Genomic DNA, 13,746 nt, shown 5'->3' with positions numbered 1-13,746 from the left:
GGCAGCTGAATGCAGGACAAGGATGTGTGTGTGTCTTTTAATTATATTAAGTTTTGAGAAGCTCATTAAACTTTAGTGGAAAACTGTTTCAACTGTTTACCAGGTCTCCGGATAGATTTAAAAAACTTCAAAAGGGTTTTCCACTTTAACAATAAAATGAAAAAAAAAAAAATCCTTTCATTAGGAAGGAAAGAATAAGATTAGAAATTCCCTAACCTTCAATCAATCCACCCATCACTCAGTTGTTTCCGAGCTTAGCAGTGACAGGTGCACTTAGCTCTCCTCTGACACACCTCTATGCTCAGAAATTTTTATGTTTAACCACTTGCCCTTTGGAAGATTTACCCCCTTCATGACAGGGACAATTTTTTGTTTTTTTGCACTACATTACTTTAACTGACAATAGCGTGTTTATGCAGCACTGTAGACAATTTAAATGTATATAATGTTTTCTTTCTTTTGGTGTTACTTAATCACCACTGAGTTTTTTTTAAATTTTCGTGCTATAAACAAAAAAAGCTAAAATTTAAAAACAAAAAAAACAAAAAACGATATTTTATACTATATGCTATAAAACATATCCCATAATAAATTTAAAAAAAATTGAATTTCTTCATAAATTTAGGTCAATATGTATTCTGCTACATGTTTTTGGTAAAAAAAAATTCCCAGTAAAGCCCCATACATACCATCAGTTTTTCTGCTGAATTTTTCCTTCAGAAAACCATGTAGTAGAAGGGCCTTCCTGATTGCATACAAATTGAAACTCCTAAGGTTTGACCTCATATTGTATGGTTTTGGTAAACCTGAAGGAAAATAGTGTGCATGGGGCTTAAGTATATATTGATTGGTTTGTAAGAAGCCTATAGCTTCTACAAACTAGGGTATATATATTGTAATTTACTTTTATTTTTTTATTTTTTTTATACTAGTAATGTTGGTGATCAACGACTTATAGCGGGTCTGTGATAGTATGACAGGCAATCTGATGCTAACTAACCCTTTTGACAAATGGTGTGAATCAGTAACACTAATACAGTGATCAGTGCTAAAAATATACACTAATGTATACCAGAGCCAGCTGAGACTATCGCGTCCTCTTCCCTGACAGAATACAAAAACAAAATACAAAATACAAAAACTCCCCTGACAAGGCTGGAGCCGAGTGAGGGAAAGATGTCCCTCACTTGGCTCCATGACATTTAATGGTGGAAGCGACATCAAATATTCTTGACGTCATTCTCTAGGGTGTCTGTTTGGGGGTTCAAAGTAATTTGTAATATATATGTACTAATGACACTGACTGGGAAGGGGTTAACATCTAGGGCAATCAAATAGTTAAATGTGTTCCTAACAGTGTTTGGTGCATTCACTGTGTGCTGTTTCTAATAAGGTATGTGATGTTTTTTTTTCCTGTCTTGTCTGCGGCACATACCCACTGAGATGACAGAGCTCTGTATTGTTTACATTCACAGAGCTCTGGCCTGTCACCCTGTTCGCCGATCAGCAGGTGCCAGCGGTCAATCATTGGCCAGGTCCTCCAAATCAGCTTATGCTGTGACTAATCACAACACAGCCAGAGTGGTGGATTGAGCACTTGCTCGCCCCCTACTCGGAAGTGCTGGATCAGGTACTAGATATAGGTGATCCAGTGCAGGAGAGCTGCTCTGCCACCGTACACCTACATGAGGTGGTCCCAATGCAGTTAACTCTATTACAGATGAACGCTGAAAAAAAAAAAAAATGACCTCTGTTGGTGCCTGCCCAATGTGTTTTTTCCATGACGGTGGAGTAATTATTTAACAGCACATCACTGGAAACACTTGAACTAACTAAATTTGAAGAGCATGCAAATAATTTTGGCCATATGGTTGGGTATAATAGCCAGGTGCCGACAAATTTTTGGTCACATGGTGTAGCTGCGTAAGTTAGGGACACTCGAGTCCATTGATAAAACAAACTCTATCAGAAAGTATCCAAAACATTCATCCTGTAAAAGTCACCATATTTAGACCACTAAGGTGCAGGGTTTATACAAGGGTCCCTATCCAGCTCTACATCTACATCACTAGTCAAGGTTAGCAGTGTGCATAGATTAGCAATAGAACATTTCAGCACTGGTACTTAGTGATTGGCTGTTCAAGCACCCAGCGCTGTTACATAAGGGGCATAGGGGGACAAATGACCAGGGGTGCTTATAATGGCTGTAACTGCTAAAGCACCCCCATTGTGTTAAGCCTTTGTCTCCTTTCCTAACCAGCCTCTTCCTCAGTCTCTGATGTATACAGTGACACTTGACTCACAAGATGGGCAATGGTGTCTTTGACGTGTGATTGACAGACTTGTGTCACCTCCTATATTCTGTGTCTTGGAGGACAGACTTCAAAAGACTTTACTGAATATACAATGGTGAGCTGTTTAGAAGCTGAATAAATCTTCTTCGACATCATTTTCTATAAACATTTTCAAAGGAAAGGGTTGCATTAAGCATATGTTTGTCACATGTTTTCTACACTGCTGTTTGTGGAGTATTCCTAAATCCACGTGTTATTTTATCTCATGATTTCTCAAAAATGCCCAATGCACAAACATAAATATCACTTAGGTGTGGAATTGGTATTTTTCTGAAGCTAATAACTGTTGAAAGACTAGTTTTCACACGAGTCATTATTTTATCACCACTATGTCCAAAGTCACACTCATTAAATTTCATTTAAGTTTTGATGTGATTTCAAAAGTAATTTTCAATCAGTTTACAACACCAGATTTCATGACCAATAGGGCAATGCATGGTCCAAGCTGAACTACATTATCTTATAGGGTGACAATGCTCTGATCCTGTATGCTGGGCCCAAAACGTGACCGAGTCACCCACATGTCCTCCACCAGAGCCCACATAAAACAGGGCAGATTATGGCCTATCTTAGGCCACACCCAGTCTGCAGCCCTCTAGTATTCCATTTCTCTTACACACCTTAAAGTAGAATGTGTCAAAGACAAGGTGCACCCATTGTACCCACTCTCCATACTCCTGGTTTCTCTTGTCAGCACTGCTCCTGTGGTTGAGGACACTACTTGCACCAGGCCCAATGTCTTGCACATGGTTCAAGGATAGAGCTTCTTCTCCATTTTCTACCATCATCCCCAAACCAGGTTTGCCCACATTTGGTTTCACCGGGATCCTGCTTCTTCAAGTGCGTACCTTATGAAATGCACTGTCTAGGATGGGATAAACAAAGCACTATCTTACTTCACAACAACAAGGGTACTAAGGATACACTTCAGACATTGGAAGCAGCCACAGGCTCAGGCCAACTCAATTTTGCAACAGTTCTCAGCACAAGTCCATAAAATGAATAACTCTTCTGTTTGTCAATCATCAATTCCATGTTGGGTTGTAGTGTAGCTTTGTGTGCCCAATAGCAAGGGTGCCCGTGCCAGTGGTTTTAAGAATAAAAGTGCTGTTCTCTATGTCATCTGTCTTTCCGGCTCCTCTCTTCCCATCAGCCAGCCTTGATTCCTTGTGCTAGTCTCCACCCAAAGCTTACAGTATATAGTATCAGGCCAAGGAGGAAATTAACTTATTCTCCTTCCAGGAAGGATTTTAAAGATAAGAATAAGTGAATGCCAATGGTAATTGAGCAGGCATGTCCCACCGTTGTCTCAATCAGGAACCACACACTGAGTAAGAGGCAGCTGCCGTGTAGCATGATGGGGCTGCTATAGGACTGTGGGAGGTTGAAAGATACAAAATAGAATACAATTTTAAAGAATCATCAAAACATGGCAATTATTTAAAAAGCATAGTGCTTTGGCAAAGTAAATACATTTAGGCTAGGATCACACAAACCCAGGATCTGAAAAGCGATCTACGGTGGCTAAGCAGCCACTGTCACACATTCAGGAGGCGATCCTGAATGTTTATTTTTTTATTATTCTTTGGTGAATGGCAATTTACAATGGGACTAATGCACTTCAACGGCAAGTGAAGCATTTGGCTTCTGGTTTTGGCAAAGCCCCATTGACTTGGATGGCTGAGTTTGACACGTGGTGCCACCTGTGACACCAGCTGTTTTGTAAGCTTTAGGTGGGTGCTCAGGGGGTCATAAAATCAGTGCTAAACTGACTGTTTTTACTGCCCCAAAACACATAACTTTAGTTCTGCATTGTGTAGTGTTAACAGAAATGCCTTATTTCTGTTAATGCTCATTAGGTAAGGGGCAACACATTCATTTTGAGTAGGCAACCAACACACCACAATGCAGGTAAAATCTGCTTGATCCATTTTTTTCTTCTAAAGCGCCATACACACTATCAGTTTTTCTGCTGAGTTTTTCCATCAGGTTTACCAAAACCATGTAGTGCAAGGACCTGCCTGATTGCATACACATTGAAACTCCTAAGGTTTGACCTCATATTATATGGTTTTGGTAAGTCTGAAGGAAAAACTCAGCAGAAAAACTGATAGTGTGTATGGGGCTTAAAGCAGTGTGTTACAAAACTTATGTGAAGTGTGAGCTGCAATATGGATGAGTTGCTTGCTGCTGGGACAATGTGCATTACTGCAGTGCAGTGCGATTGGGCCCTTAGTATTTAGATTAACACCTTAAAGTGTAAACCCTAGATTAAGGCTTACCCGTAGGTGCTCGAAATATCTCCCAAACCTCCACGGTTTAGGAAATATTTAGAAATGAGACGAGCGCCGATGTCTATGTGCCATGACTGGCGCCTTCCAAGTGCATGCGCAGGAATGACTGTGATACTCGGAAGTAAGATGGACGCTTCGTGAAAGAGGGGACAATGGTGACATCGCAGGCTTCGGTTTCAGGTAAGTGACACATAATGGGCTACTATGCATTATGCTTTACCTTTGCAGGGAAACAAAGAGGAAGTAAAACACATCAGTGTTTACTTCCTCTTTAACGACCAGCTCCTGGACATATATACAGTGGCAGGTTAACTCTCCTGCGCAAATCGCTCCTTTAAGAGCCATAGCAGGCGCGCACGTGGCAGGTGGGCGCAAATCGCGTGCATGAGAGCCAGAACAGGGATTTGTGTATGTAAACACACAAATCTTCATTCTGACAGGAGTGTAGAGACAGATCTGTTGTTTGCAGTAATTGTGAACAGCGATATGCCCAGTCAGTCTCATTCCCCTGCAGTTATAAACACTAACTAGGGAACACCTTCAACCCCTTGATTGCCCCTGGTGTTAACCCCTTCCCTGTCAGTGACATTTACACAGTAATCAGTGCATTTTTATAGCATGGCCCCAAAAATGTGTCAAAGGTGTCCGATCTGTCTGCCGCAATGTCGCAGTCCAGCTAAAAATCACAGATCACTGCCATTACTAGTAAAAATAATAATAATAAATGCCATAAAAATGCCATAAATCTATCCCCTATTTTGTAGATGGTATAATTTTTGTGCAAACCAATTAATATACCCCTTATTGGGATTTTCTTTACAAAAAATATGTAGAAGAATACATATTGGCCTAAACTGATGAAGTAATCTTTTTTAAAATTTGGATACCGTATATACTCGAGTATAAGCCGAGATTTTCAGCCTCTTTTTTGAGGCTGAAAGTGCCCCCCTCGGCTTATACTCGAGTCATCGCTGTCTGCCCGCTCGATCAGCGTGTCGAGCAGACAGACAGCGGCCATTCTATTCAAAAGCCGCGCCTCCGGCTCCGCCTTCGCCTGTGATAGGCGGAACACTGAATTTCCCAGCAGCCTGTGTTCCGCCTATCACGGACATCGTATCATCCTCGTACTACGGACGAGGATGATACGACGTCTGTGATAGGCGGAACACAGGCTGCTGGGAAATTCAGTGTTCCGCCTATCACAGGCGAAGGCGGCGGCGCAGCTTTTGAACTTTACAATGGCCGCCGACGAAGAGGGCACGGGACGGAGGCAAGGGAAGGCACGGCACGGGACGGGACGGGACGGCGGCGGCAAGGCACGGCACGACACGGGACGGATGCAAGGAGGCAAGTCACGGCACGGGACGGAGGCAAGGAGGCAAGGCACGGGACGGAGGCTCGGGACAAAGGTAGGCTGGACACACACACACACACACACACACACACACACACACACACACACACACACACGGATGGAGACACACACAGGGATGGATGGATGGATGGAGACACACACAGGGATGGATGGATGGATGGATGGAGACACACACACACACATGGATGGACGGACACACAGGGATGGACGGACACACAGGGATGGACGGACACACAGGGATGGACGGACACACAGGGATGGACGGACACACACACAGGGATGGACAGGCATGTCTCACCCTCGGCTTATACACGAGTCAATAAGTTTGCCAGTTTTTTTGGGGGTAAATTGGGGGCCTTGGCTTATATTCGGGTCGGCCTATACTCGAGTATATACGGTATATATTATAGCAAAAATTTTAAAAATTAGTTTTTTTTTAAAAATTGTCGCTCTTTTTTTGTTTATAGCGCAAAAAATAAAAACCGCAGAGATGAGCAAATACCACCAAAAGAAAGCTCTGTTTGTGGGAAAAAAAGGACATCGATTTTTGGATACAACATCGCACGACCAAGCAATTGTCAGTTAAAACAACGCAGTGCCATATCACAAAAAATGGCCTGGTCATTAAGGGGGAAAATCCTTCCAGGGCTGAACATTTGTTGTTTACAAATTAAAATATTTTTTTTTATCTGCTCAAAAATTACTTAGAACCCCCAAACAGACACCCTAGAGAATATGGCGTCGAGAATACTTGACGTCACTTCCACCATTCAATGTTATGGAGCCAAGCGAGGGCCATCTTTCCCTCACTCGGCTCCAGGCTTGTCTGGGGAGTTTTTTATTTTGTATTTTGTTTTTGTATTCTGTCAGGGGAGAAGACGCGATAGTCTCCACAGCTAACGCTGGCTCCGGTAAACGGCAGAGACGACTGGAATGCGGCGGGTGGGGGGGCCTTCTCCCGCCCCCGATAAAGTTATCTTGCGGTGAATCCGCTGCGGAGACCACTTTTACCTCAAAGCACACCACCTGCCTTTTCAGAAAATGCCAGGGTTATGGCAGCTAGCTGCTGCCATAACAACGGTATTTAGCGTCAAAGTACTGGCGTACAATGATGGCGATTTGCGCTAAGTGGTAACTTATTAGTTATGCTTTTGTGAATTGAGCATTTAAATGATTTGTGAAAGATATAATTTTTATAACAAAATGGACGTTATATACACCGATCTTGTTGTTACATGTATGGCCATTGGCCAATAAAAGAATATTTGGCTTAACATGTTTGTTTCTGTTCCGACATCCTGTCGATTTGCTGACTTTATTTCCTCATATTATTTCCATCTAGTTGTGTTTCTATTTATATTTCCAACATTTGCTGTCTCTATCCCTCTGGGATAAGGCAGGAAGCATTGAATACATTTATAAGAGAGCTGCCAGCAGTGTACAAGCCCAGTGCATAATAAATATGGATAAAACTGCCTGGAGCTTCAACAACTTAAAAGAAGATATAATATAGGAGAAGAAATTGCAGGAGAGACAATGTTAAATGACATCCGTGGAATAAGGGGAGGGAAAGTTACATATCGTGTGACTCTTTATTTTTAATTTAATTGAAATAAATGTTTTTTTTCTTTTTTCTAGATATTACATTTTAATGGATGCGGTCAGCAGTTAATACCAACTGCTGATTGATTAAAACATTTACTTAGTGACTATGTTGCTAAAAAAGGCAGCCTTTAAATGAAGAGTAATAATCCTTGGCGGACTACGAACCTCACACGTAGATCTTAGAACATAGGACTTAGATCTCCTGATGTTTCAAATGCCTTCGTCCCTCTCTGCACTGTCAATTTGGATGCAGGCCACAACGACACTACCGTGCTTCTTCAGTTCTTGGTGCAAAATCTGCTAATCTTTGGCCACACGTTTGCTGTCAAAAAATTGTAATATGTAATAGATAAGACGCAATGCAATCTTATCAACCCTCTACCTAGTTCAGTTGGATGTACCATAGTAGAATTTTGGTTGCAAAAATTCATTTTTAAAAAAGTTTGTTCAACTTTCTAATGGCTAGTGGGGTCAAACTGACGGGGTTTTTTTTTATCGCAGTGATGTGCAAATTTGAAGAAGAAAAATGGAAATTCAATAATAAAAGAAAACTTTTTTGAAGTACTTTCGAACGACATTTGTCATGTCATTGAATGTACTGATGAGAATTTCTGTATCAATGTTCATACCAAAGTTTATTAGTGCATGGCTAGCTTTAGGTTCTCATTCACTCACAGGCTTTCATAGGCACTTATGGCTAACAATAACGGGTTACATAATGCAGCAGATGAATGGGCTGTTGCTGAAAAACTGAAACTGTCCAACTCTTGTAGGCAGGTGCAGTGCAGCCTCTCTGCAAGGGTGGCACTATTCAGTGGCTGCCCTGCAGAGGGTGGAGGACAAGGGGGAACCTGGTTCCTCCAAGGCATCCATAGGTTTCTTCAGGGAAGCAGCTATGATTGGACGCTACTGCCCTGGTTGACCTGGCGGTCATATTTAAAGTGGGCACTGTCTGCTTGAGGTTGGAATGCATTCAGCGCAGTGGATAGGTTAGGGACAGATCTACCGCAGGCTAGGGACAGTCAGAGCACCATAGGGTCAGGTTCCTGTGGAGTATGGACAGAGCAGGGATTCGTGTTGTGTGCCATCAGTAGTCTTCCTGTGCCTGATCTGGTTTTCAGTTTGCCTTTCAGCCGCCTCCCTTACTGGATGCTGTCGGTTGTCTTCATTATGCAAAGTAATCTTTGTCTGGCTCATTGTAAGTGTTCTGATCCGGTGTGGCTGTGTGTCGGCAGGACTCGCTGTTCTCTTTCCACATCATTACATTAATATACCTCTCTTCATCAATCAGTTTTTGTGTGAATTTCCTTACCCTGTGGGCAGTGAGTCTGGGCCACAACTACACTCTTTTTAATACAACCTTCTATCTCCAAATGTCAGCTTAATGATTGCATAGGGAGTAATAATGAGATCATTATTGCATTGCACCTAAAGTGGAACTAAACCCTCCTATCCTTTACAGCCAAGGCACCTGTCATCTTAGCCTCTGTTTGAGCTGCAGTTTCCATGGTGCAGCTAATGTAATCAGCTATGATATCAACTAATTGATGGCTTGACAGTTCAGCTGAGATCTAACATAAGTACACTAGTAACTATACGGCTTATTTCATATAGGTGGTTGGGTGGGGGGGTGTTAAAAACAGGCAGTTGGCCTATGGTTTTAAACACCCCCCCCCCCCCCACATCCCCCATCTAAAGTCTACAAAACAGCCACAAATTAAATGACAGACAGCACAACTGTCAAATTCAGATATTCGAGTCAATAGGGGCGTGCAGCAATCACAAACAAAATGCCTGGCTCGTGGTTGCGGCACATTAGTCTTATTGTAAATTTGACGCTTGTCAAAAAAAGACATTCAGGTTTCCTCCTGAACGCCTAACAGCCTGCGCTCTGAAAAGCAATCAACCACGGGTCACTTTTCCGAAAATTGGCAAATGTGAACTTAGCCTAACAGTTTTGGAAAAACTGTTATGAACAGAGGAGGTGGACCTTTCATTACTTCCACCCGTTCTCCATTCATAGAGCACTTTTCATTTATGGAAGCTATAGTACAGCTTCTATGAATGGAGAAGGTGGGTGGGAAAATCTGGCTTAGTCTTGTTGAGTGGCCTATGAAAAGTCCCTCATTTCTAAAGACCCCCGAAGCACAGAGAGATTACGGGAATGGGAGGGGACAGAGAATATCAACTATGATGATCAGCACCAGCAGAAGGGACATTTCAGATTAAATGTAAGGACCTTCCCTTGTGCTGATTTAAGACAAAAATATCTAAACGTAGGTTTTAATTCTTTACGTAGCTAATTCTTATCGATTCCATCTAAACATTTAAGAAATTAAGAAAAATAGATGAACATATTCTGATTCAACTTTTTTTTTTTTAGCAGCAAATGATGCTTCTGTGGGTATTGGAAGACTTCTTTGGAAGAAACTTCTTAGCCCTTGTACACATGGTTGAACATTCTGATGGAAAATGTCCGATCGGACCATGTTGTCGGATAATCCGTCCATGTGTGGGCTCCATCGGACTGTTTCGATCGGAATATCCGACCGACAAAGTTTTAGAGCTGGGCTATAAAATTTTCCGACAACATGATCCGAGCGGACTTTGTCCGATCGTTTGTAGAGAATTCCAATCGGACAAAGTGCCGCGCATGCTCAGATCAAATTCCTAGACCAAAGCTATTGGCTACTAGCGTGAACGTAGTTCCGTCGTAACGAAATAACATCATCACGTTCTGAATGATCGGATTTTCCGACAACTTTGTCTGACCATGTGTTTGCAACACCAGTTTCGGACAAAATCCGTCGGACAAAATCCTATGGATTTTGTTGTCGGAGTGTATGACCGTGTGTACAAGGGCTTACAGGGATTTTATTTTTTATTTTTATTTTAGTAGCATGTTGTTGTGTCCCCAGGCATTTTATAAGAAGATTGTTTATGATGACAATATGAGTACACATCCAGCAAGCGTCTTATGTCTGCAGCCAGCTTCTGTAGTAAGTAAAACACCCTATGTGGAGTTAATGATTCAGATGGCTTTGAGTTGAATAAAGCAAGACAGGAAATAACGGCATCACACAGGGTTAATACAACCCACGTCTTACTAAATACTGTGTTTTACTCTATAATGTAAGTATGTCGCTATTGACAGTGTTTACATTGTGTTTCTTTGTCTTTGTTAAGAAACAACCATTGTTTGTTTCCCATGTCAACAGTAGATTATGCTTTTAATTCCTGTGACATACTAAAGCAGTAATTAAGATGTCTAAAATTACCTCCTCCATGGGAGTGTAGTACTTTAATAATGAATGGACCGGAGAGGGTCTAATAGCCGGGGGGGGGGGGGGGAGAAAGGAAGTTTGTGGATTCCCGATGGCTTCCATCCAGAAAAATCTCTATACTAACAATGCACATAATTAAAAGGTATTTACCAGATCCTGCTTTAGAGGTGTGTTCATCCCACAGGCAATGAGCTGCAATTTGACAGACACAAAAAAATAAATGCATACAGAGTAGACGGAAGCAAAGTATTTGTCGGAAGTAAATATGTAAATTGAAAGACAAAATAGGGAACGTTAAAGGAGTACCGTACTTTTTAGCAGTCACTAGGAAAGATGGAAAGTTGCATAATGGACCATGGGTAAGTGGTGGGAAAAAAAAGGAGGGTGGGGTGGGGCAAAGATTCTCTTTAAAGTGTATCTTCAGCCTTTTTTTTTTTTTTATGAAAAGTCAGCAGCTACAAATACTTTAGCTGTTGACTTTTAATAAACACTTATCAGTCCAGGGATCCAGTGCTGCCATTAACTGCCAGTCTTTGGATCCCCGATGCTTGTGGGAAGCTAACTGTGACTTCCTATTGGCTCACAACCTGCTTTGCTCACCTAGGCAGAAGACTAGGCAAGTACCTACCAGAAATAGGTACAAAAAAAAAAAAAGGTTTTAAAACAGGCAGAGGAAGGGGGTGGAGGAGGATCTGCAGAACTTCCCCTTTCAGATGAAGTTCCACTTTGAAGAAGAATTCTTAGTAAGGATAATTCTTTTTTTTTTTTTTCAACAATAAAAAACTTCCAGGTGGGCGATTTCCTGGGTACCTGGGTTCTGGGAGAGAGGGCATCTCACTACTGTGTCTGCCACTGAAGGTTGCCTGATAAAGCTCCTGTACTACAACTTGCATAGATGGACCGAGCGTACAACTCTTTGTTGTTTTAGGATGTTTTAGTCTTGTTTTTACCGTTTTAGTTCTTGTTCTATTGTGTCTCCGAGCCTGGGTATGCTCAAGAGGCTCTGTTTTGTAATCTACAATTAAAAATTGCAATAAAAATAATTTTCAAAAAAAGAGGAGAAGAATAAGAATAAAGAGAATATGGGGGAGAGGGGGTGTTCAAGAGGTATCTATCAATATGGACTTGATTTTGTCATATTTGGCTAAAAAGCCTCAGCTCATATATGTCAACTGGTATATAGGAAGTGTGGATCTGACACCCAGGCACCAGTCATAGGATGGTGGCATTGAGAGTTTTAGTGTGGTAAGTTGCATTAAAAAGGAGTGATTTAGCATGTTTTTGCATGGGAAGATTATCATAAATACCAAACAATAGTACATGAGGATCTGGCGTAAAGGGTAGAGTGCTTTGAACTGTCTGGTCACAATTTGATTCCGGTAATTAAAAACCTTGGGAGGTGTCAGGTATGAATACTTTTATTGATCCAGGTTGGACCAATATAACTATGTTATATTGCTTGATGTCCCTGAAAGCTAGAAATCACTGAAGTAGACACCGCTATTCTGATCATCTCCACTTGCTTCTGGATCCCACACCGAGTGGCTGCTATATTCTGAACATCTGCTTGGCAGGGGCACCATTCAGAGATCACTTTGCAATTTCTCAATGAAAGCAAAGCATTCTCTGGTTAGATGAGGTAGAGATTGTGACATCACTATCATGCCTTTCCACTTCATTCAATGAATGCATACACTAAGAAAGTGGTACAGGACCCAGAAGCTAGCGGTGATCACCGTAGTTGAGGTGCCTATTGCACTGATTTGTCATCATCCCACCTCTCCACCTCTTTTTATCAGAGGGAGCTTTGTATTCACTGAGTAAGGATGTCTACTGCAGTGATTTCGAGCTTCTAGGGCAGGGATATGCAATTAGTGAACCTCCAGCTGTTGCAAAACTACAAGTTCCATCATGCCTCTGCCTCTGGGTATCATGCTGGTGGCTGTCATGCTATGCCCTATGGGACTTGTAGTCCTGCAACAGCTGGAGGTCCGCTAATTGCATATCCCTGTTCTAGAGGGATCCCACATGTAAGATATATGCATAGTCACATTGGTCCAAGCTGAACTATGCAAACTATCCATACCTGGAATTCTTCTTAATACAGACTATATTCATTAGTGAATCAATACATGTATTTTCTTTTATTTCAATCTTTTTATTAAAGATAAGAATTGTACAAAAATGCAAAGTTCAAGGCAAGGAGAGATACAAAGCTCTCAGGTTATTATACAGGTACAACCTATATTGCATTGACAATGCTTGGAATAAAAATAGCAAATAAACATTATATCACACATACATGGGAACCCGTCCCCCGTCGTTAATTCTGAACATATCACACTATTGAGAAAATTTAGTATTTTACCACTTCAGCCTCGGAGGATTTGGCTGCTTAAATGACCAGGTCATTTTTTGTGATACGGCACTGCATCGCTTTAACTGATGATTGCGCGATCGTACCCAAACAAAATTGACATCCTTTTTTTCTTTTTTTTTTTGGTGGTATTTGATCATCTTGCGGTTTTTATTTTTTGCGCTATAAACAAAAAAATTGCGACAATTTTGAAAAAAAAACAATATTTTGTACTTTTTGCTATGATAAATTTTAATTTTAATTTTTTTCCTCAGTTTAGGCCGATATGTATTCTATATATTTTTGGTAATAAAAATTGCAATAAGCGTCTACAAACTATGGGAAAGATTTATGGCGTTTTTATTATTATTATTTTTTTTTACTAGCAATGGAGGTGATCTGTGATTTTTATTGGGACTGCGACTTTATAGTAGACAGATCGGACAGTTATGGCACATTTTTGGGACCATTGACATTT

Source organism: Lithobates pipiens, unplaced genomic scaffold (assembly GCF_037356315.1).
Source record: "Lithobates pipiens isolate NorthernLeopardFrog02 unplaced genomic scaffold, aLitPip1_a1.2 Scaffold_18, whole genome shotgun sequence".
Taxonomy (NCBI): domain Eukaryota; kingdom Metazoa; phylum Chordata; class Amphibia; order Anura; family Ranidae; genus Lithobates; species Lithobates pipiens.
The sequence above is the reverse complement of the archived record's forward strand: the minus strand, read 5'-3'. Positions refer to the sequence as shown.